A 20,925-nucleotide genomic window follows, 5' to 3' on the forward strand; every position below is an offset into this window, starting at 1 on the left:
TTCCACTTTGGGTTAATCCTGTGTGGAACTCTCTGTACTTCCTGGACTTGGGTGACTGTTTCCTTTCCCAAGTTAGGGAAATTTTCAGCTATTATCTCTTCAAATGTTTTCTCAAGCCATTTCTCTCTCTCTTCTCTTTCAGAGACCCTATAAAGCAAATATTAGTGCACTTCATGTTGTCCCAGACTTCTCTTAGACTATCCTCATTTCTTTTCATTCTTTTTTCTTTTTTCTGTTCTGTGGTTGTGATTTCCACTATCTGTCTTCTAGCTCACTAATCCATTCTTCTGCCTCATTTAGTCTATTCTTGGTTCCTTCTAGTGCATTATTCATTTCAGTAATTTTATTCTTCAACTCTGTTTGGGTGTTCTTTATATTTTCTAACTCTTTTTTAAAAACTTCCCCCTGTGCATCTATACTCCTTCTGAGTTCTCTAAACATCTTTTCCATCATTATTCTAAACTCTTTCTCAGATAGACTGCCTAGCTCTTCATCACTTATTTCTTCTTCTGGGATTTTATCTTATGCCTTGGTCTGGAAGATATTCCTCTGCTGCCTCGTATTGTCTAGACTTCTATTTGTATTTTTAAGTAGGTTAGTTATGTTTCTCAACCTTGGAGAAGTGGCCCTCTGTGGGAGACAGAAATAGAACAAAAAAATCCTAAACTTTGTATAGAACCACAAGACACTGAATAGCCAAAGCAACCTTTAGAAAGAGGGACAAAGCTGGAAGCATCATGTTCTCTGATTTCAAACTATATTACAAAGCTATAGTAATTAAAACAGTATGGCATTGGCATAGAAACAGGCACATAGATCAGTGGAACAGAATAGAGAGCCCAGAATTAAACCCACACATATGTGGTCAATTTATTTATGACAAATCAGCAAGAATATACAATGGGGAAAGGCAGTGTCTTCAATAAACCGTGTTGGGAAAACTGGACACCAAACACAGAAGAATGAAACTGGACCACTATCTTATACTATACACAAGAATTAAATAAAAATAGATTAAGAATTTGAAAGTAAGAACCTAAAGCCATAAAACTCGCAGAAGAAAACATAGGTAGTAAGTTCCTTGACATGGGTCTTGGCAATGATTTTTTAAATCTGACACCAAAAGCAAAAGCAACCAAAGGTAGAATTAAAAAGTTGGGACTACGTCAATCTAAAAAGCTTTTGCACAGCAAATGAAACCTTCAACAAAATTAAAAGGCAACCTTCTGAATGGGAGAAACTAATTGTAAATCATATATATGATAGAAGGCTAACATCCAAAAAATACGAAGAGCTCATACAAATCAATAGCAAAAACAAACAATCTGATTTTAAAATGGGCAGAACATCTAAACAGACATTTTTCCAAAAAAGACATACAAATGTCTAACAGGTACATGAAAAAATGCTCAGCATCATTAATCATGAGAGAAATGCAAATAAAAACCACAATGAGATATCACACCTGTTAGAATGGCTATTATCAAAAAGACAAGAAATAACAAGTGTTGGCAAGAATGTGGAGAAAAGGGAAGCCTTGTGCACTGTTTTTGTTTTTTGTTTTTTGTTTTTTAAATTTTTTTGAGGTGGAAGTAATTAGGTTTACTTATTTTCTTACTGGAGGTACTGGGGAGTGAACCAAAGACCTAGTACATGCTAGGCATGCACTCTACCAGTGAGCTATACCCTCTTCCTTGTGCACTGTTGATGGGAATGTAAATTGGTGCAATCACTATAGGAAATAGTATAAAAGTTCCTCAAAAAATTAAAAATAGAACTATCATATGAGCCAACAATTCCACTTCTGAGTATTTATCTGAAGAAAATGAAAACACTAATTTGAAAAGATATATACACCTCAATGTTCAATGTAGCATTATTTACAATAGCCAAACTAAGTGTCCATTGATGGATGAGTGTATAAAGAAATTGTGGTATACATATGCAATAGAATATTATTCAACCATAAAAAAGAATGAAATTGCCATTTTTCAACAACATGGACAGACCTCGAGGGCTTTATGCTAAGTGAAATAAGTCAGACAGGGAAAGACAAGTACTACATAATCTCTCCTATGTGTGGAATCTAAAAGCAAAACAAGCTCATAGATACAGAGAACAGATTGGTGATTGTGAGAGGTGATGGGTAGGGGATGGACAAAATGGGTGAACTTTTTTTTACTTTATATAAATTGAATGAAAATTTTAAAAAAACTAAATTGAAAACTCAATAGATTTATTAAGTTTCAGAATAGAAACAGCTGAGGAGAGAATTTGTAGAAGAGTCCAGTTCAAGCTATTGATCACTTAACTTCAGTCTCGTTGAAGACAATTTCAAAATTCCAAACTTGTTTAAGGTAAATCTTCTTTGCTTCTTCAGCTCAGAGCCTGAGGCTGGGGATGTGGCCGTGTCAGCTGCTTCTCTCCTGTGGAAATACTTCTGCTACTTCTAAGGGCTGTTTCTGACCTCTCCACCAGGTGTCAGGGGAAAAAGAAGATTGGGGGAAAGGAAAACAGTTTTGTATGCCTGGTACTGTGTCACCTGGTGTCAGTGCCCTCTGGGCATGGAGACTACCCAAAAATGACTCTTTCTCTCCAAATTTTTCTCAGAAGTACACCCTCTGCCCCTGCATACCCTAACTGCGGCTCCGTGTTGCAGGTAACACTTTTGATAATTCCTTCCTCACTGGGGAGTGAGGAGGCAGAATTCTTTTTCAGATGATCCCAGGCCAGTGCTTTTTATGGATTCCACTTTGTCCTCTGGGACATACTACGCTTTGCCTCCTGTAAGTGAAAGTCCAGTTGACACGCAATGTGGCCCTGCAAACAAGTGAAGCTACAGCTGTACCTCCAGCCTTCACATTTGGCAAGGATCAGACCTAAGTCCTTCTTCCTGAAACTCCTGGGAACAAATTCTGGAAGGTCTCCTTGAGGCACTTCTCATTTGGCTTGAGGGGAAAGGGGAGCACCCTCCTCCCTGCCCTCATGTGAAGGTAGGGGGAAGAGAAAGCCCTTTCCAAAGAAATCCTCACCCTCCCATCTTTCCTACCTTAATCTCTTTATACTGTCAAGGTCATCTGTGCATTTATGAAAGGCAAATATTTATAGGCTTAGGAAGTCCAGAGTGACTTGGGAGTACTGGTCACCCATTTTATTGATTTCACCTTTGGGAACCTGGCCAAAATGAAGAGAGAAGTGCCATTTGAGCATCTTGTTTCATTGGATTTTATCCCAAATAACTGAAATCATTACATTTTTTAATGTAACCAAAATGCAATAGATCCTATAATTTCTTTGATATCAAAAATTCAAGACTGAAAATGCAAACCACTTAGGGGTAGGAGATATCTGCAATGCATATTACAAAGGTTAATGCATATTACTCAGACTACATAAAGAATTCTTACCAAGAGTTGATGAAAATAAGGAGCAGCTAAATTTTTCCTATACAGTGGGGTGCGGGTGGGAGTGTAAATTAATACACTCAACATTGCAAAACTGCCTAGCAGAAGCTATTAAATCTGAACTCTTGACCCAGCAATTTCATTCCTTGGGTATTTACTCATAGGGCATACATATGGTATACCAAAAGATATTCTCATGAATGCTCATAGCAGCATCTTTCATGATAGCCCCAAACTGAAAACAATTCAAGTATCTATAGATAGTAGAATGGATACATAAACTGTGGTATGTTCATAAAATGGAATACTATGCAAGAATAGAAATGAATGAATTACTGTTACATACAATAAAGTAGATGAATCTCTTATGTAAAAGAAGTTGAACACAAAATTATTCATACTATATGATTCCATTTTTATGAAGTTTGAAAACAGGCAAATATATGGAAGGTCTGGAGAGTGATTTCCTTTTGAGAAGGAGGGAATAATGATTGAGAGAGGGCAGAAATGGCATATCCAATTTCATGCCCTATTGTTGATAACATGGTGTATTCACTTTGTGATAATTCCCTGAACTGTACACTTATGATTTGTGCACTTTTCTGTACCCATTTTACACTTCAGTAGAAAAGGGAGTTTTTTAAAGGGGGGGATAACGTGCTATAAGAAGACAAAGATCAACTGTGGGTCAGAAATAGATAGTGAACACTGAATTTGAGTCTGTGTTGTTTCCTTCCTAGATTAATGACACTGAACAAATCCCTTGATCTCTGTGAGCCTCAGTTTCTTCATTTATGAAATGGGATGATGTAATTAATCCTTCCTCAGGGGATTGTTGTGAATGTCAAATGAGAGGATATGGCTTTGAAAACCATAACAAGAATCAGTTATGGTAGCAGATATATATTAAATGACAAAAAATTTCAAGGCTAATTTTCCTTCAAAAATTGTTCTCTTTTAAGAAATCATGTAACACCCAACTGAGAATCAGGGAATGGAGGCCTTCCATACTATTTAATCCTTGTGAGTCATGAACAGATGCACCTTATAGCCGCACAGATATGTGAGTCTACAAGATAAATTTAGAAGCAACAAAGTGTTGGCATCTTACCATGATGAACTTGCCTCAATGGACAATGTAGGAAAGACTCCTACTTTTAATTTGGGTGTCTCAACTATTTTGGTTGCAAATAACAGAAATCAGCTCAAGCTAATTTAAGCAAAAAAGAATGTGGAAATGTCTCAAAGAACTCAAGGGCAGTAACATAGTTGGGCTTCTGGAATCAGAAACTGTTCAGCCTTGAAGAACGTGGCAGAACTTGCTCTTGTGTCTCACCATGCCTCTTTAAGGATTGTTCTTCACGTGCAACAGTTTGGTTCTCTTTCCTTTCCTGTGCAGAATGGGCAAAGATGGTCCTAAAACAGTTCTGAGTTGACAACCTGTTCTCTCAAAAGACCAGCCTAGCTTGATGGGCAATTTCTTGGCCTCAAAGCAAATTTCCCAAGAGAAAACCATTTTTAACTGGCTTGCGAAGAATGATCACCCTGGTTTGGTCAGTTACAGGCTCATCTAGTACAAATGTATCTGTTGGGGGACTAACCCAGTGGGCAAGGGGTAATATTTTCAGAAAAGGGGGGTTATGAGCTGGAAGACACCCATAAAACTTTTGTTGCAATTTCTTATAGATTTTAAGTGTAGTAGTTGCATTAATTAAAGCGCCTGCCTTCTCCCTTTCCTCTTCTTTGAGAGTTGTTCCCACAACCCTACTGAGAATAGATATCAAACCACATGACCCTTGCTATCCAGGTGACAGCTGATTGGGTTAGGGGTTAATACCTGAAACATTACAGGCCAATTGTAGTTTTTCTGTCTGAGGTTTGGAAATGGGATGTGAAAACTGGGTCAGTTACTGGTGAGTTGTGGACTTGTAAAACCATGGAAGGTTGATGTTGGAGTAAACATGCTAAGACATTCAGGCAAGGGAAACTGGCCTACATATACACAGTGGCTGGAGAAATGGAAAAAAGATCATGCTAGCTTTTAGAAAAAGACACTGGTTTCTGACCTTCCAATTCCCAGGTTCAGTCTCATGCAGTCTTAATCACCAGTGTGCAGTGGGGTTCCATGAAGTCATCTTGTCTGTTTATTAAAGGTACCTAACTACTCAATCAGCTTGAGTAGATTCATTTCGCTGTAACCAGAGGAATCTGGATGAATTTGAAAACATCAGTGCCCAGTGAGTGTCCTTTCTACCCCATACAGACATTTTTTTGCTTTGAGCTCTGGCCACAGTTGTACAAAATGAATGGCTATTTTTAGATTTTCCAACAAGACATTACTTCGTGCCTACCATGTTTAGTACAAAAAGCATTAGCAAAGAAATAAGACACATGGTCCTAGCCTCAGGGACTACAATCTAGTTGAATACAAAACACACCTAAAATAATCAGAGACTAGCACAAAACAGTATATAATTAAGTATTAAACTGCGTGGCATAGAAACATTACTACCATACAGGAGAGAGAGCAGGATCCTTGTGGCAGGAATGAGCACAGCTGAGAGGAGAGAGGGAAGGGTTCCACAGTGAACAAATCAAGCAGGACTGGAGAAGGGAGTTCACATGGCTAATTCATAGGAAATTTACTTAAAAATAGTTTTCTTATTTCTAATTACTAGCTGCAAGTCGGTGGAGAGTTCTCTTGTAATGTTGGGAAATTAAAAAAGCACACTGCTTTAATTGAAGTTGTTCTTCTCTATAATCTTATAGCATTTTCAGTGCACAGTCTGCTTTCACTCACTTCAGCTTGATATAAGGAGATTAAGTTTCCTGGGGCCAATCAGCTATTTGTCCTATTCAATGAAGTATTGTGCAACAAATACTAACAATCATGTCTAAAATCTCACATTGATTATTGTATGTTGTCCTGTGTGATGGCGATTAATAGCAAATAAACTGTAATACAGTCATCTAAATATGAACAAACATGCATATTTATGTAACAATTAAATTCATAAAGTGCTTTACTTTATAACATAATCACCGTACAGTAAGTATATAGAAGTAACACTAGGAAATTATAATAAAAGAAAATTGTTATAGTCATTATATATAATCTTCTAAGACACACGAGAGATATAGCCTGGAGAATGAAACAAATATATATATTCTTTAATGATTTATTATTATGAAATTATTATTAGAATTCCAGAATTGACCTATGTAATTAATGAACATGACCTTTACTTGTGTTAAACTTGCCATCGATTTCATGAACCGTTAACAAAACCACCAAAATAGTTGTCCTATGTAAGTAGATGACTACTGTGATATGGTTTGAAAATTATATTTAATTTATTGATGATGATCAGTCATGTTCCAAAATAATACAATAAAAACCATGCTTTAAAAGATTCTCATTTTTTCCCCTCTGTAGCTATTTACCATGTCAAATTTAACCTTAAAGTGTAGTGATGGATACAAAAGAATTCTAAATAGAGAATTTTCACAGTCCATTCTGTCCTTTCTATATCTTTGTTTAAAATATTGTTCTGAAAAGACTACTTTTGGTATCTTTTATTTTATTTATTATTTTAATTTTATTTATTATTTTAATTTTATTAAGAGAACTATAATTTTGTGTACTTTGTATCCCTTTAAATTTTTTTAAGAATCAACGCATATCAGAGATTTATTGATTTATTAATAGGAGAACCAGCAAGATGGTAAAACTTGTCTAAAATATATCTCTTTAATTTTTAAAAATAGTTCTGTCAGAACTGTGTCCATCCCTTCATGCAAGTAATTTGAAATTGTAGTCTATTTTTTTTTTTAGTTTTATTACTTTTTTAATGTTTATTTTATTTTTATTTTTTGGAGGGGGGAGGTAATTAGGCTTATTTATTTATTATTATTTTTTTAATGGAGCGACTGGAAATTGAACCCAGGACCTCATGCATGCTAACTAAGCATAAGCTCTGTCACTTAAGCTATACCCTCCCATCTGTAGTCTATTATTTTTAAATGTTGTATTTTAAAGAGATAATGCTAGCAGAAATAACATCTAAAGAAATCTAAAAACGTATTTGGATTAAAATATTAATTTAGAATTATTATGATTTATCTCAAATTGTTTTTAGAAGTACTTTTCAGAAATCATTTTATATAATAAGCTCAAAATGAAGCTTTACTTTCAAAATGTAATCCCAAAGCAAAGCAAGGTAAAGTGTAGCGTAAAACTTCAGTTGGACTTTATGTTTTGCAGCTGACTTGGCAACAAAATGTTCAAAGGAAGAATCATTCTTGGGAAGTTTACCAATCTGAAAATAACCCCATTCTTAGACAAAAAGTAGGGACTTGGGGGAAAGAAAACAGCATTTCTTAAGCTTCTATGCTATGCTAGGCATTCACATAATTATCTCGTAGTAATCCTTACTTTGCAAAATAGATATGATCTCCCTCTTATGTAGCAGAAAATGAACCTCATAGCAGCTAAATAACTTCCTCAAGGAGTCCTAGCTAGTGATTGCTGGAACCCAATTATTATTTTGTAAATTTGCAGTTTTCTCGTCTTCTTTCAATGGCTGTTCTATTTGGATACATATCAATCAATGATCAGGTTAAATTTCAAAATCTTAGAATCACAGAAAAGGAGTTTCTTTTTTTTTGTAAATAGGTGAAACTGAAAAATGTCTTTTTTATGAAATTATTTAACATTATTAAAACTATTTCTATAACTGCCTATCTCTTTAAAAAGTTGATATAAAGAAAGGTGGGGGGACTGTTTTAGATTAAAAGCATGTAAAGAGATTGATGGGGTTGAGGACACACTGTCCCAAACATGGAAAACTTTTTCGTCCTCTGCAAGATAGAACAACCAAATGCAATGCATAAAACTTTATTGGATTCTGGTTAGGAAAAAACATGTATTAGAGATATTCTTGGAACAATTGGAGGAAAATTGAATAAGAACTGGATCTTGAATGACATTATTGAATTAATTATTAACTTTGTTGGGTATGATAATGGTATTATAGTAATGAAGGAGAAGCTTCCTTTTCTTAGGGATGCATATTGATGTATTTAAGGGTTAAATGTTATACCTGCAACTTATGTTTAAATGATTCAACAACAGTGTAAAATATATATAGATAGATCATTGGAGAGTGATGAAATAAATATGGTAAAATAATTAAAATTGTTGGATCTAGATGGAGGATATAGAGATGTTCATTGTAATTTTCTTTTAATTTCTCTCCATGTATTAATAAGTTCATAATAAAAAGGTTGGAGAGAAAAATCTAGTCTGTAAACTTCTACTTAACCTCAGTTTTTTTTTTTAAGGACACTGCAAATTATGTAAATTAAGTAGATGAACTTCAATCACTGTCCTTTCAATCACAAATTCAAATCAGTTTCATTTAAAAGTGAGTTTCATTCATGTTTTGAGTATCTACCCAGTTCAGAACATTCCATTCTTGCAACGCTGATTCAAAAGTGATGGAGAAGAAAAGAATCCAGCATTTGGGATTAGGATAAGCACCTGTTAAGAAATTAGGGTAATAAAATAATCAACAAGTGCTGAGGAGTTTAAGGGTAGTGGGAAATCTCTGAGGACTGCACTAGTGGGATCTGAAGCCTATCCTTCAAAAATGGGGTGGATTTGAATAGGAGGAATTGAAAGATTACAGTTGAACGAATCAAAATGAGCAAAGACATAGAAGTGAGGGCAAGTCTATGTTTTATAAATCAAAGATATAAGACTGTCATTCTAAACTTCAGATCACAAGGAGGTAACTGGTATTTCTTCACTGAGTTGGTATAATTGTAGACTGAAAGTAAGAAAGGTGGCCAATATAACCGTATTACAAGTAAATGCATGATTTCCTTTAGGTTTTTTTAAATATTGAAAATACCTGTGTTAACCAAAATTTCAGAAATGGAGACCTAATTGAAATAAAAAGGTGTTTATTTGGGGTTTGTTAGGACTGCAGCCCAAGAAACATAGATTCAAAAAGCACTTGAACTGTGTTCCCCCAACACAAAGAGGGGAGCTTTATAAAGGTGAAAACCATTGGTTACAGGAGTTATTTATCAAGAATTATAATTGGAGCTGGCAAGAAGTAAAGGGGCTTGTTAAGTAAGGATTGGTTTGGGTCCTAAATGGTTGCAGAGTTACAAGGGGGTGCTTTGAAATCCATGAGATTGCAGCTGGCAGTGCTATTCTGAATATGTGTCTGGTAAAGTTCAAAGAAAGTTCAGGTTTACAGTGGTGCAGAGACGTGTCTGAGACCAGAACCTCGGTGGCTGACCAATTCATTTTTGCATGCCTGAACTGTGAGCTCTTAGATTCCTTTGATTACTTTTGACCACCATTAGAGATGCTAGCTACTAATATAGGGGGCTGGGAACTGTCATTGCCAGTAGCTGTTAGGTTTTTTAGGAGTGAGGAGATGATGGGCTGGACTAATATGGTAGACAGTAACTAGCAGCAGCTAGTAAAATAGGCCCCCCATGTAGAGGCTAATCTGGGCCCCTCCACAAGGGGCTCCAACACATGAGGGAGATGGTTTATTTACTTCTTAACAGAGGTACTGGGGAGTGATCCCAGGACCTTGCGCATACTAAGCATGTGCTCTACCACTGAGCTATACCCTCCCCTCGACCCCTGTCTTATACTTGGAGACAAGTTCTGGTTCCAGGCAGGGAGAATATAAGAGGAGAGGCCCTAATTTGACCTCTCACTGGTTCAGTTTCCAGCCATTTCTGCTGCTGACCTGCTCTGGCTGTTCTGCTGGGATTCTCTGCCTTCCTCTCTTGTCACCATTTCTACGTGGCCTTAGAGCCTGAATTTCTCAACCCTGATCTCCAATCTTTCTGTGGCCAGGTCTTGATAAGATACCTACCTCTACACCAGTTGTCTAACTGGCTGAGGTCTCTTCTATTTGCCAGAAACATAAGGACTTTATCTAAAGGACGTTAAATGTGGGCCTTCTTATGAAACTCTTTGAACTAATAACATTTGTGTCCAATTTCCCTTTCACCATGGATTTTTTCATTTGAGAGTGTCCTTACAACTATATTCCTGCATGTTTATTGATAAAATGATGAACCTGTGGCTTTATTCATGTGCTCATCTCCTTGATGTCTGTTCCATCCTGAAAGTCTGCTTAGATTTCTCAAGATCAGAGCTCATGCCTAACTTTAATAGCAAGAGATAAAGAGCTTTCAGACAAGGTAAACAGGAAAGGAGTCCTTGCAGATGTGGAAAAAAAATAAGGGAAAAGTTGAATGCATGAGCATACTACCATATTGCATAAGCAAATGGTAATGCTCCCCAGAAGCAAAAGACAAAGAGTTGGCAGAGATGTATCGTTTGTTGTAAAAAGAAAACAAAACATACCAAAGTGAATGAATAATGTCAATGAATTCGGGCATAAATGCTCAACTGCTTACCAACATGGCTGATACTAGAGTCTTCCACAGCCCAGCGTGTTTAAACATCTTGTAGTTTGGCAGAATTTGTATCGTTGGGCTCCAAGTGAAAAATGTTTCTGATGCCACCCACTGTGTTGTAACCGTAATCTCAATCATCTCAAAACACAAAGGCGCATCTGGCTCTGAGGCAGCCCGCTTTGCCCTCCAAGGCTGTGGGGATTGCATGCAAGATGGTGATAGCCTGATCAACTTCCTCTCTTAGGAGGAAGTGGGGGCCGGCCCAGTGTTGGCAGAGTGACATTGAGGAAAAGGAAAACATCCAGTGAACTACTTGAGATCCCCCAAATTCAATTCAATAAGTAATTATTGAGCATCTATTGAGTACAATGTACAGGAAAGGAAATAACATCCTTGCTGAACTGGAGATTATTGTCACGGTCACAGCAGGGGTTATTACTCCCTGTACTTTTTTTGGCAAAGGACACCTTTGATGAATCCTGTGAATAATCTTAGATCAATCAATAATAATCAAGGAATAAGGTTTTAAAATACATAAAATAAAGTTCATAAGATTTTAAAGGAAATCAATTATACTGAAAGTCATCAAACTATTAAAAAAACAAATTTGCGATACAGTAATATATGTGCTTCTTTATCAATGCTTTCAATAACAAGATCTAGCAGTGAGTTTAATAATTCCTGTAGTTTCAAAATAGTGTTGGTTGTAAATGGTATTTTGACAAATCTGTCCCAACTCAATGTGATATAAAAATATCAGTAATCTCTATTGGTGATAAAGTCACAGGTACTGTTAGTGCTTCTATGGTTTGTTGTCCACATTCATAAGAAATAAATGCTAAATTTCAACTAGAGGTTAATAAAAATAAATGTGTAGTTTTTTTTCTCCTCTAAGTTCATAAGCTTGTAAATTCAATTCCCTTGGACTCTGTGGACCCCAAGTTAAGAACTTCTCACTGGGTGTGTACGTGTGCATGCACGGGTGTGCTTGTGGGTGCACACACGTGCTCACATACATGTCCTTCAGAGAGGGTGGCATGTTGGAACAGTAAGTTACCGAAATAATTGAAATAGGAAATAGAATAGGGTAAGTTCTCTAGGACTAGAGCAGCAAAGTGCTACAGGGATTCAGCAGGGAGAGGAAATCTGAAAAGACTTAAAAATAAGTAAAGGGGAAGAAAAGAGAGTGGAGATAAGGGAGGTAGGCATTCTACCTTCTGGGCCATCCTTTTTTCTCCCATCCTCCTCTTCCCCAGTTCATTAAACTGACTAAAGCTAGCTTACTCTTGGAGCTAGCCTTAGGTGGAGTATAATTTAGAGCAGTTTTCTTTTTTTAATTAAAAAAAATTTTTTTTAATTAAAAAAAAACTCTTTAGAGGAGGAGGTAATTAGGTTTATCTATTTCTTTATTACTTATGGTAGAGGTACTGGGGGTTGAACCCAGGACCCTCATGCCTGCTAGGCATGCACTCTACCACTGAACTATACTCTCCCCTGATTTAGAGCATTTCAGACAGTTTGGTCTCGGAGTCCCTTTGCACTCCTATGAATGACTGAGTACCCAAAGAGCTTTTGTCTGTGTGGGGTTGTATCTATAGATATTTTTTGTACTAGAAATTAAAATTGTGAAATTTTAAAATATTAATTCATATTATATATTCACATAAATAGTACTTTTTGGTGAAATGTCACTACTTTCTATAAAAAAAATAGTAGTGAGGAAGGAGACACTGTCTTATATTTTAGTATTAAAGTAAGTATTAAGTATGGAGCAGAGGGCAAAATTCTATGGATTTTAAAGATAATTTTTAGCATGTGTGGCCCAGTTCTTGCTGGATCCCCAGATACGTTGGGATGATAGAGCCTCAGTTCTAAGGCGTCCTTCTCTGGAACTGTCCTTCTCTGAGAAACACTTTTAAGAGAAGCTATATTGTGTGTTCATGAAAGTCAGAGTTGAACATTTCTAAGAAAGTAGTAATGGTCAATGAAAGGGAAAACTTTTTCTTGCTCTACTCACAATGCTTCTGACACCAAACATGTTAAATTGTTTAATCCTCACGTTAAACAATTCTGACACTAACTACCCAGAGTTAGCACAGCCCCCAGAGGTTCAAAGGTTTAATCCCACAAGAACACCGCCCCCACCACCCCACCACCCTGCCACTTCAGAGACCAGTCACCCATGCCAGGGTGCGGCCTGTACTTCTGACCTACCGGCTATAAATTAGGGCTTCCCACAACCCCCTCCTGGGGTTTGATAATTTTCTAGAACCACTCACAGAACTCAGGAAGACGCTTCATGATAAAGGATATGACTCAGGAACAGCCAAATGGAAGAGATGCACAGGGTAAGCTAGTTGGGAGAGGATGTGGAATTTTCATGCCTTCTCAGGGCTCATCACCCTCCCAGCACCTCGATGTGTTCACCAACCCAGGAGTTCTCCAAACCCTGCCACTGAGGATTTTTATGGGGGCTCATTGCATAGGCATGGTTGATTAAATCATCAACCACTGGTGAGCTCTCTTCCCTCCCCAGAGGTTGGGCTGAAAGTTCTTCACCTCTCATTACACGGTTGATTCCTCTGGCAATCAGCGCCCATTCTCCAACAGTTACTTCATTAGCATAAATTCAGGTGTGGTTCAGAGGGGCTTATTATGAATCACAAAAAAGTCTCCTCTCACCCCTTTTAGAAGCTCTGTGCCAGGCACCAGGGATGAAGAACAAGTATGTATTTCTTATTGTATAGCATAATATCCCAGTTCATTAATTCCATAGACAGCAGTGCCTGTCACCTACTATAGTACCTGATTCATAGTGAATGCTTAATAAATATTTGTAGAGTGCTGAATTTTTTTTAAGTGAAGAAAACAGGTTTATTAGTAGAACATTTCCAGTGGTTAAGAAGGGAGTGGATCAATCTGTTCAAATCAGACTACTTGAAGTTTGACACTGAAGCTCCTTGTCAGAGAATAGTCATCTGCATATAACAGGTACACAAATATGCTGAATGAGTAAGTGAAATTTCTGCTATATGGTAAAGATTCCGATTGAGCTGTGACAGGCAATGTATTACGTGCTATTATATAACATATCCCATTTAATCTTTGAAACAATCACATGAAGTAGGCAACACTGGATTACCAAATATGGGTTTAGTGCACTAGCAAAACTGGGGCACCCAAAATTGTTTGGAGAAAATTGATATCTGATGTCTTATTTAAAAAAGAACTTCAGAGTACCATAGTCAACATTAGAAAAATCAGAACCATTTCTACATTACATTTAGTATTGTTTCCATTTTAAATTATATATTGGGGAGTGCTTTGCATTACTAAGAGTGTCTAAAGTTCCTCATCTGACTCTGGAAGAAGATGTTATGATTCCTATCTTACAGAAAAATAAACCAAGGCTCAGAGAGCTTAGTAATTAGCTGAAGCCACATAGCTGGTTAGTAGCAGAGCCCACTATGATGGTACTCAATGTTATGACACGTGGTATATTTATGATGGTACACACGAATTTTGTGAATCTTGTTGGGCCTTCTTTATTAGTTTAGTGCTTTAATTGAATAAAGCATACAACAGAGTTAACCTAAATATCTTTTTGATCCCTGTTGTATTCTCAGCACCTAGAACAATATTCACCTAATTTTTAGTGATTGAAAGAATGAATGCCGGAAAATCATCAGCTCAAAATGATTGTGCTTTGTATTAGATTTGAGGTCAACCAAGGGAACATGAGAAGGAAATCAAGCAGACCAAGGAAATTCTGATGCCCTTTGAGGTTGCTTGGATTCTCAGGACAAGAGTCCCTGGATGTCTCTACTTTCATGATCTTTAGCATGATTCCCATTTTGGGATCTGTGATCCCAGATTCTCTTAACCTTATAAAAGGTGTGTCAGGCAAAGAAGTATGATTCAAGGAAATGGATTCTATGAGTCATTTAAGAAATAATTCCTGAGAATTGTATGATGCCATACTGATGATAAAGGGGACAAGGGAAAGGTAAAATCTAAATGGGCCTTCTTTTCTCATTGTTTTTCTTCCCAACATGCAGAAGTAGGGAAGCTGAATTTTAGCTTATGGTGTCTCTATAACCTACACTAGAGGATCTCAATCATTGGTATGCATAAAAATCACCTGGGAGAGCTGTTTAAAAATTTCCCCAAGTCTTGTCCCCAGAGTCCCTAATATTATAGATATGAATGGACTGAGGAATCTGCACCCCAGGTGATTCTGATGTTGGTGGTTTAGCCACTATGCTGAAAGAAACACTACCCTTATACAAACTTGAGTAGATTAAGAAATATGAATTGCAATCTTGTCTTTATTTCTGCCATCCACACCATGGCCAAGACAATCGCCCTATTCTTAAATTTGCCCTTCTCCCCAAAACATCAACAGCCCCTGAACTGAATAGCACTCAGGTCTTAGCGTAATTTTCTGCCCAAACCAATTTACACAAAAGTATGAATAAGATTTAAATCTTTTTCATTAAAAAAAATTGTATCTTAAGGTCTTAGGATGCTTTCATTACACTTTAGTTTTATTTCTTTTGGTGGGTTGGTGGGGAGGGGAGCGGGTGGACTAACCTGGCATGATGTTTTAGTCTAATTTAATTGCTGGAGGAATTATGTCCATGTCCCTCTTCTGCCTATTGAATCATTCATTCTAGACCCATCCTGTATCTTTGTGAAGCCTTCCTCAGTAAACTTACCCACCGGAAGGATCCTCTATGTCACCACCGTCCTTTCCACGTTTCAGTTTTAGCACCCATCATCTCATACTGGGATTACTTAATTAATTTTTGTATCTCAGCTCTACACACAGTGCCTGGCAAATAACACGCACTCAATAACTGTGGAGAGAACGAATAAATGTCAGAGTCCCGGCCGAGAGTTTCTAAAATCAATGTTGACTAAGAAACAAAACACGGAAATGTCAAAGGCTGAATGCCAGGCATAAAGGAATAAAAATAACCCCTAACAACACGGAATACTCCTGAAGGGATCACCTGTCCCATTTTCTCATGTCACTTTTTGGCCTTTCCTGACACCCTAATTTCCCGCTCACTAACTCGTTCTCTTTCCTTCTGGGGACGGTCAGGCAGGTATCCCAGTTCAGCTGCTCTGATTGGCCGGCGATGATTTCATTGTTAGGGAACATCCGGGCCTTTCCCCTCCCCGCAACACTTCTCCCAGAGCCCTGCCTTCCCAGTTTCCCTCTCCCGCGTGCGCCCCACCCGCAGGCTGAAGCAAAACAACCGCCTCTCCCTAGATCACTTCTTGTCCTCGCTGGTGCCATCCCTTCCCGTCTCTATGCCTGAGTGGCGTTTAGTAGCCTCCAATGAGGACCTGGTAGGACTTTGTTAGCCAATCAGCAGACGACCCCCTGCAATTCGGGGTGGGACTAGGCCTCCACACCTATAATTGGACGGCCCGTTGGCTCCTTTATGGCGTTTGTTTTACGCAAGACTTAGAGGTCAAAAATAAAGGGGCACAGCCCTCACACAACGGGAAACAACCCTACAGACTCTCTGGGTTTGCCCATTCTCGAACACTAGCCAATCGCTTTTCGAATACTTCCCCGCCTTTTGCGCGTTCATTTAAAAAAAGCCGGTGTGACGGACTTGGAAATTGGTTCGGTGACAGACATGTAGAGAAAACCAATGATTGAGAGTTCGGGCCAGTCTTTGGACCAATAAGAAAAGTGAATCGCCAGGGCACAGTCTTTGAGAGGCGGAGCGCAGGTGGGCGTTATTTGATTGACGGCGGTCTCTACTTATGGCTGGTAGGGTGGGTTGGTTTCTGACGTCCAGGAGGTAGAGCAGAGGTGGGGCTGAATGAAGTAAATGGTAATGAAGGGTTGGGTCTCACTTAGTGGGCGGTGTTTGATGGATAGTTGACCTTGCCAATTGAAGGTGGTGACTGACGTCCAATGGGAAATTAGGAACCCAGAGGCGGGGCATTGTGGGCGGAGAAAACTAGGTATGGAGGTACAGGGGCCGCCGGAGTGGGAGGGAGGGCCATGATTGACGGGCCGGCCAGCAAACCGCGAGCAGCGAGAGGCCGCGCGGCGTCAGTACGGGTAGGAGCTGGGGGCGGGGCTCGCCGAGGGGCGGGGAAGGACAGGGAGCGGGGAGGGGGTTGCAGAAGGAGCCCAGCGGCTGCTGCTCAATGGCGGAAAAGCCGCGGTTGCTCTGACCGCCTCGTCCCCCTACAGTTGCGGGGGAGTTTCCTGCCGGCGCGGCTGGCGTCTCTGTTTCTCAGGGTTCGGTGGCTGGAAGATGCTCCAGAGAGACGAGGCTGCGGCGGAGGAGGTGGCGGCGGCAGAATCGGCAACGGCGCTAGGGTGGAGAGAAGGCGGCAGCGGCGGCGGCGGCGGCGTGCGGGGCCCGACGGTGTAAACAGCCCCGAAGGCGGCGGAGGCGGTGGCCGAGACCCCGAGGGGGAAGCGGCGGCTGAGGCAGGGTCGCGCCTCCGTTGGAAGCCTGGGCTGAGTGCAGCGGGGGACTCTGCTGCGGGCGCAAGCGAACGCCCTAGACCTCGCCTCCCTCCCTCGCCCCAGGTAAGGCCGCTGGGCGCTCCGCCGCGGAGGAAGCGGCTCGCGGGTACCGCCGACGCTCCGGACCGTTTTAGGGGTGTCGCCGTGCGGCGACGGGGGCCTCTGCCCGTCTGATCCTCTTCTCTTTCCTTCGGCTGCGGAGCCTGGAGGAGCGAAACGCCGGGCCTGGCTCCTGGCTAGGCCCCTTCCGCAGCCGCCGCCTCCGCGCTCGGCCGAGGCTGGGAGAGGCTCAGGGCAGGGAAATTTAGTTTGCTCCGACGCCTGGAAGTAAACTGCTTGTCCCTATTCTCTGCGAGCATCTTTCACCTAAAAGCACTGGGGCTACACCAGGCCTTAACTCATCCCTTCCTGGTGCATGCCTATTTGAAAACACTGCTTTTTCCCGTTTGTTTCCTCATTAGCTTCTGCCCTCCTCTGCGCTCCACTTCACTTCCTTGTTAAATCTTCTTTCTCACTCTTCTGTCTATGCGTCTCACCATCTCCTTCCTCCTTAGTGGCTTTAAATCGTTTCTCTTTCTCTTCTCAGCAGACTCCGGTCTTCTCTTCCCTGCCTTCCCCAGCAGTCCTTTTTGGATGTCATTCTTTTTTTCTTTTTCTTTTTTCTCCACCAGTGAAGCTCTTAAATGAAATTGCTATCGTCAATATCCCAAATCTACTAGGGACCCATTAAGAGTATACTCACCAGCTTTAAGTGGCAGGTCAGTTTTTTTTATAATGTAACCGAGCCTACCGTCTTTAAAAAACAAAAAACTAAAACCAGAAAACAGATTGTATTATTAGAGTGTGAGAATAACCCTGAAGTTATTTTAAAAATGAAGGGCTCAGTGAGAATTGGAAATAGTTATTTCATTTTTTTAAGTCTCACGACCTCTAATGTCAGATTGAGCAGATCTAGAACATTTGCCCGTCTTGTTTGGCGAAAATGCTTCTTAAACATTTGATAGCGGTTCACATTAATCAGTATTCAAGTTGGCTTAAAAACAACTTGGAAACTTTAGAAAAAAGACATTATTAAGAACAACTAGTAAGCTGTCTTGATGAAGTCGTTGTTAAAGACCATTTAAAATAGGCTCCACATGTTTAATGTATCAAAATAAATTTGGCAGGAGTCTTGTAAAAGGATTATTTGGGAATTTGAGTAGTCTTCGTATTATGTAGCTATTTTGGGAAAAACATTCTTTTTCTGTTAACAAACGTTTACAACTCCTGTGATGTGGGAATTACCAAGGTTTTTTGTGGGATTAACACAGGAACTCACTTTATTTGAGCTACTCCGTGGATGTAAAAGTGGTAGGGTAGACAGTGTAAATCAGTATGTTCTAAGAGATGGAGAAACCTGCCATCAACACTGAATGTTAATAGGCCTTATTTCATTTACTTTCTCTGTTGTGCAATAGCGAAGTTCTTACTGTTGGCCTACTTTTAAATAGAGCGTTTCTAAGTAAGTAGTGAGGCAGGTTATTCTATTTATTTTAAGTCTTTTCCAAATATACAACCTTTTAAAAAATATATTTGAAGTTATGCTATTAAAATGGTAATTTCTTAAATATTTTTGTAGACTCCCTGAATGGGCATTGGGCTGTTTCAGTAGAACTTTTATTTGGTATTTAGAACAGATTTTGTTAGTCAAGAGATTTTCTTTCAAGGATAATCTTGATTTTTACTGTGCCTCCGATGGCCTCTCAGTGTCTTTCTCTCTCTCTTTTTTTTAATCGTTGTTTGTGTTTTCTCCTCTTCATTTATTTTTGCTCTCATAAAAAGTCTTACCACAGTTTCTGCAGTGGTTCCTTATGTTCCATTATCAGCATGGAATAATATTTGTATTTGCTCTTTCATACCCCTTAGTTAAGATTTCCCCAGTTTCTTATATATGATCCTTCGGATTTGTTCATGTTGTAATTCTCTTAGAAGTGACCAGCACAGCTTTCAACACCTATTTTCTTATACTGGGTGTCTGATTTCCAAAGAGACTCTAGGAATAAGTGAAAGCCTTTTCAGTTTGTCTGATAGTTTTGTCAGTAAATACCGTTTTATGTTAGTAATTCACGTATAATTACCAATTCCCTTAAGAGTACCTCATATGGAGGAATAGTGTAGTGTCTGAATAGCTGTGCTTCTAAGAACACCTGATTCACAAGTTGGAGGAGGTTAGGAAAAGTGGCTCTCTCTTGTACTTTTTTTTTGTGTGGAGTCCTTTGAATTAAAATGTGATGTTGATAGACTATCTCTTGTAGAATTTGCCATAGTATTGTTTAACGACTGTGGAGTTTTATTAAAAACTGGCAGAGTCAATAGTGGAATGATTGCAAACATGCCCTTGTAGATACATTGGTAAACATTTCTGTTACTGCACATGATACCAGAGTGAATTTTTTCTCCTTTCACATTCATTGGTGTTAGTTACACAACTACGTTATGTGAATATTTGTATATTATATGTAACTATTTTAAAGTATTTTTTGATATTATCTAGCATAGAAAGTAATAAAATAGTATCATTCTAACTCTCCAGTAGTCCATAAGATGTTAATAAAGTGAATAAAATTAACTTATTAAAATATAACATGGTTATTTTACTTTTTTGTAAAATAGACCTTTCATAGTTCACTGATAATAAGCAAAAGTTAGTTGGGAAACAACTAATAGTATCAGTTCTAAAGTTAAAAAAATTTTTTTAATTCTGAAATTCTAATAAAGTTTATTCAAGTAATAGCTTAAAAATTATAATTAGTGGTAAGAGAATTTGGGGGAATATGAATTTGCATTGATTTTTCATGTTGTACTTGATTCTTTTAATTTTTTCTCAGTGAATTAATTTCAGAATTTGGATTGAAACTGAATACTGCTATGTATATTAGTAGCTTTAAAGTTTTATTGTAGAATGTATCTTATATATCATATCAGCAGAATTGTGGATTTGGAGAATTGATTAATTGGAGATATGAGATAAGATTCCTAGAAATTGGGTAAACTCTGTAAGTGTAATCTGGGTTACTTCCCATCTCACTATCTTGTACTCAAACAAAACAGTGAAGGTAGATTTGGGAATATTGATTTTTATATTTTTCTCTTGACATAAGATTTATAAAATGACAGTTTGTCATCAACTTCTAGCAACTGATGTAACAAGTATAGGTGAAAATGATACAGGAGTTTCATAATCTGTTTCTGTTTTTTCCTTGCTTTTGGTGACACTTGTTTATATCAAAACATTGATTTAAAATAACTTTTGGTCTTTTAAACTAATTTAAGTATGCTGATATCTCTGATTAGCCATCTTGGAATCTTTTTTCAAATGAAACATTTCTAAAGTGATTTATTTAACCCTCTTGTGCAGATTTAACTTGAGTTACTTTTCAACATTCTGTCAGGTTTGACCCCCAAACCAAACCACCACCATTTAGACTAACATGAGTGATTTGATCAGGTAGTTGAATCAGTGTTATAAAAATAAGTCCTCACTAAATTCTTGATAATGTTATGAAATTTTCCAGAAGTGTA

General features: G+C 38.5%; 1 protein-coding gene across 5 annotated transcripts in view; it reads left to right on the forward strand.

Moving 5' to 3' along the window:
* Positions 1-16,980: 16,980 nt before the first annotated feature.
* PPM1B (protein phosphatase, Mg2+/Mn2+ dependent 1B) overlaps positions 16,981-20,925 on the forward strand; it is a 78,770-nt gene continuing 74,825 nt past the window's right edge. For 4 of the 5 annotated variants that reach the window (XM_032497424.1, XM_032497425.1, XM_032497423.1 and 1 more), the window contains exon 1: positions 17,297-17,427. The gene's annotated coding sequence lies outside the window, so the exon portion shown is untranslated. Of the gene's footprint in view, positions 17,428-20,925 lie in introns of all 5 variants that reach the window. The other variant, XM_032497427.1, reaches the window with a different exon arrangement.

Source organism: Camelus ferus, chromosome 15 (assembly GCF_009834535.1).
Source record: "Camelus ferus isolate YT-003-E chromosome 15, BCGSAC_Cfer_1.0, whole genome shotgun sequence".
NCBI lineage: Eukaryota > Metazoa > Chordata > Mammalia > Artiodactyla > Camelidae > Camelus > Camelus ferus.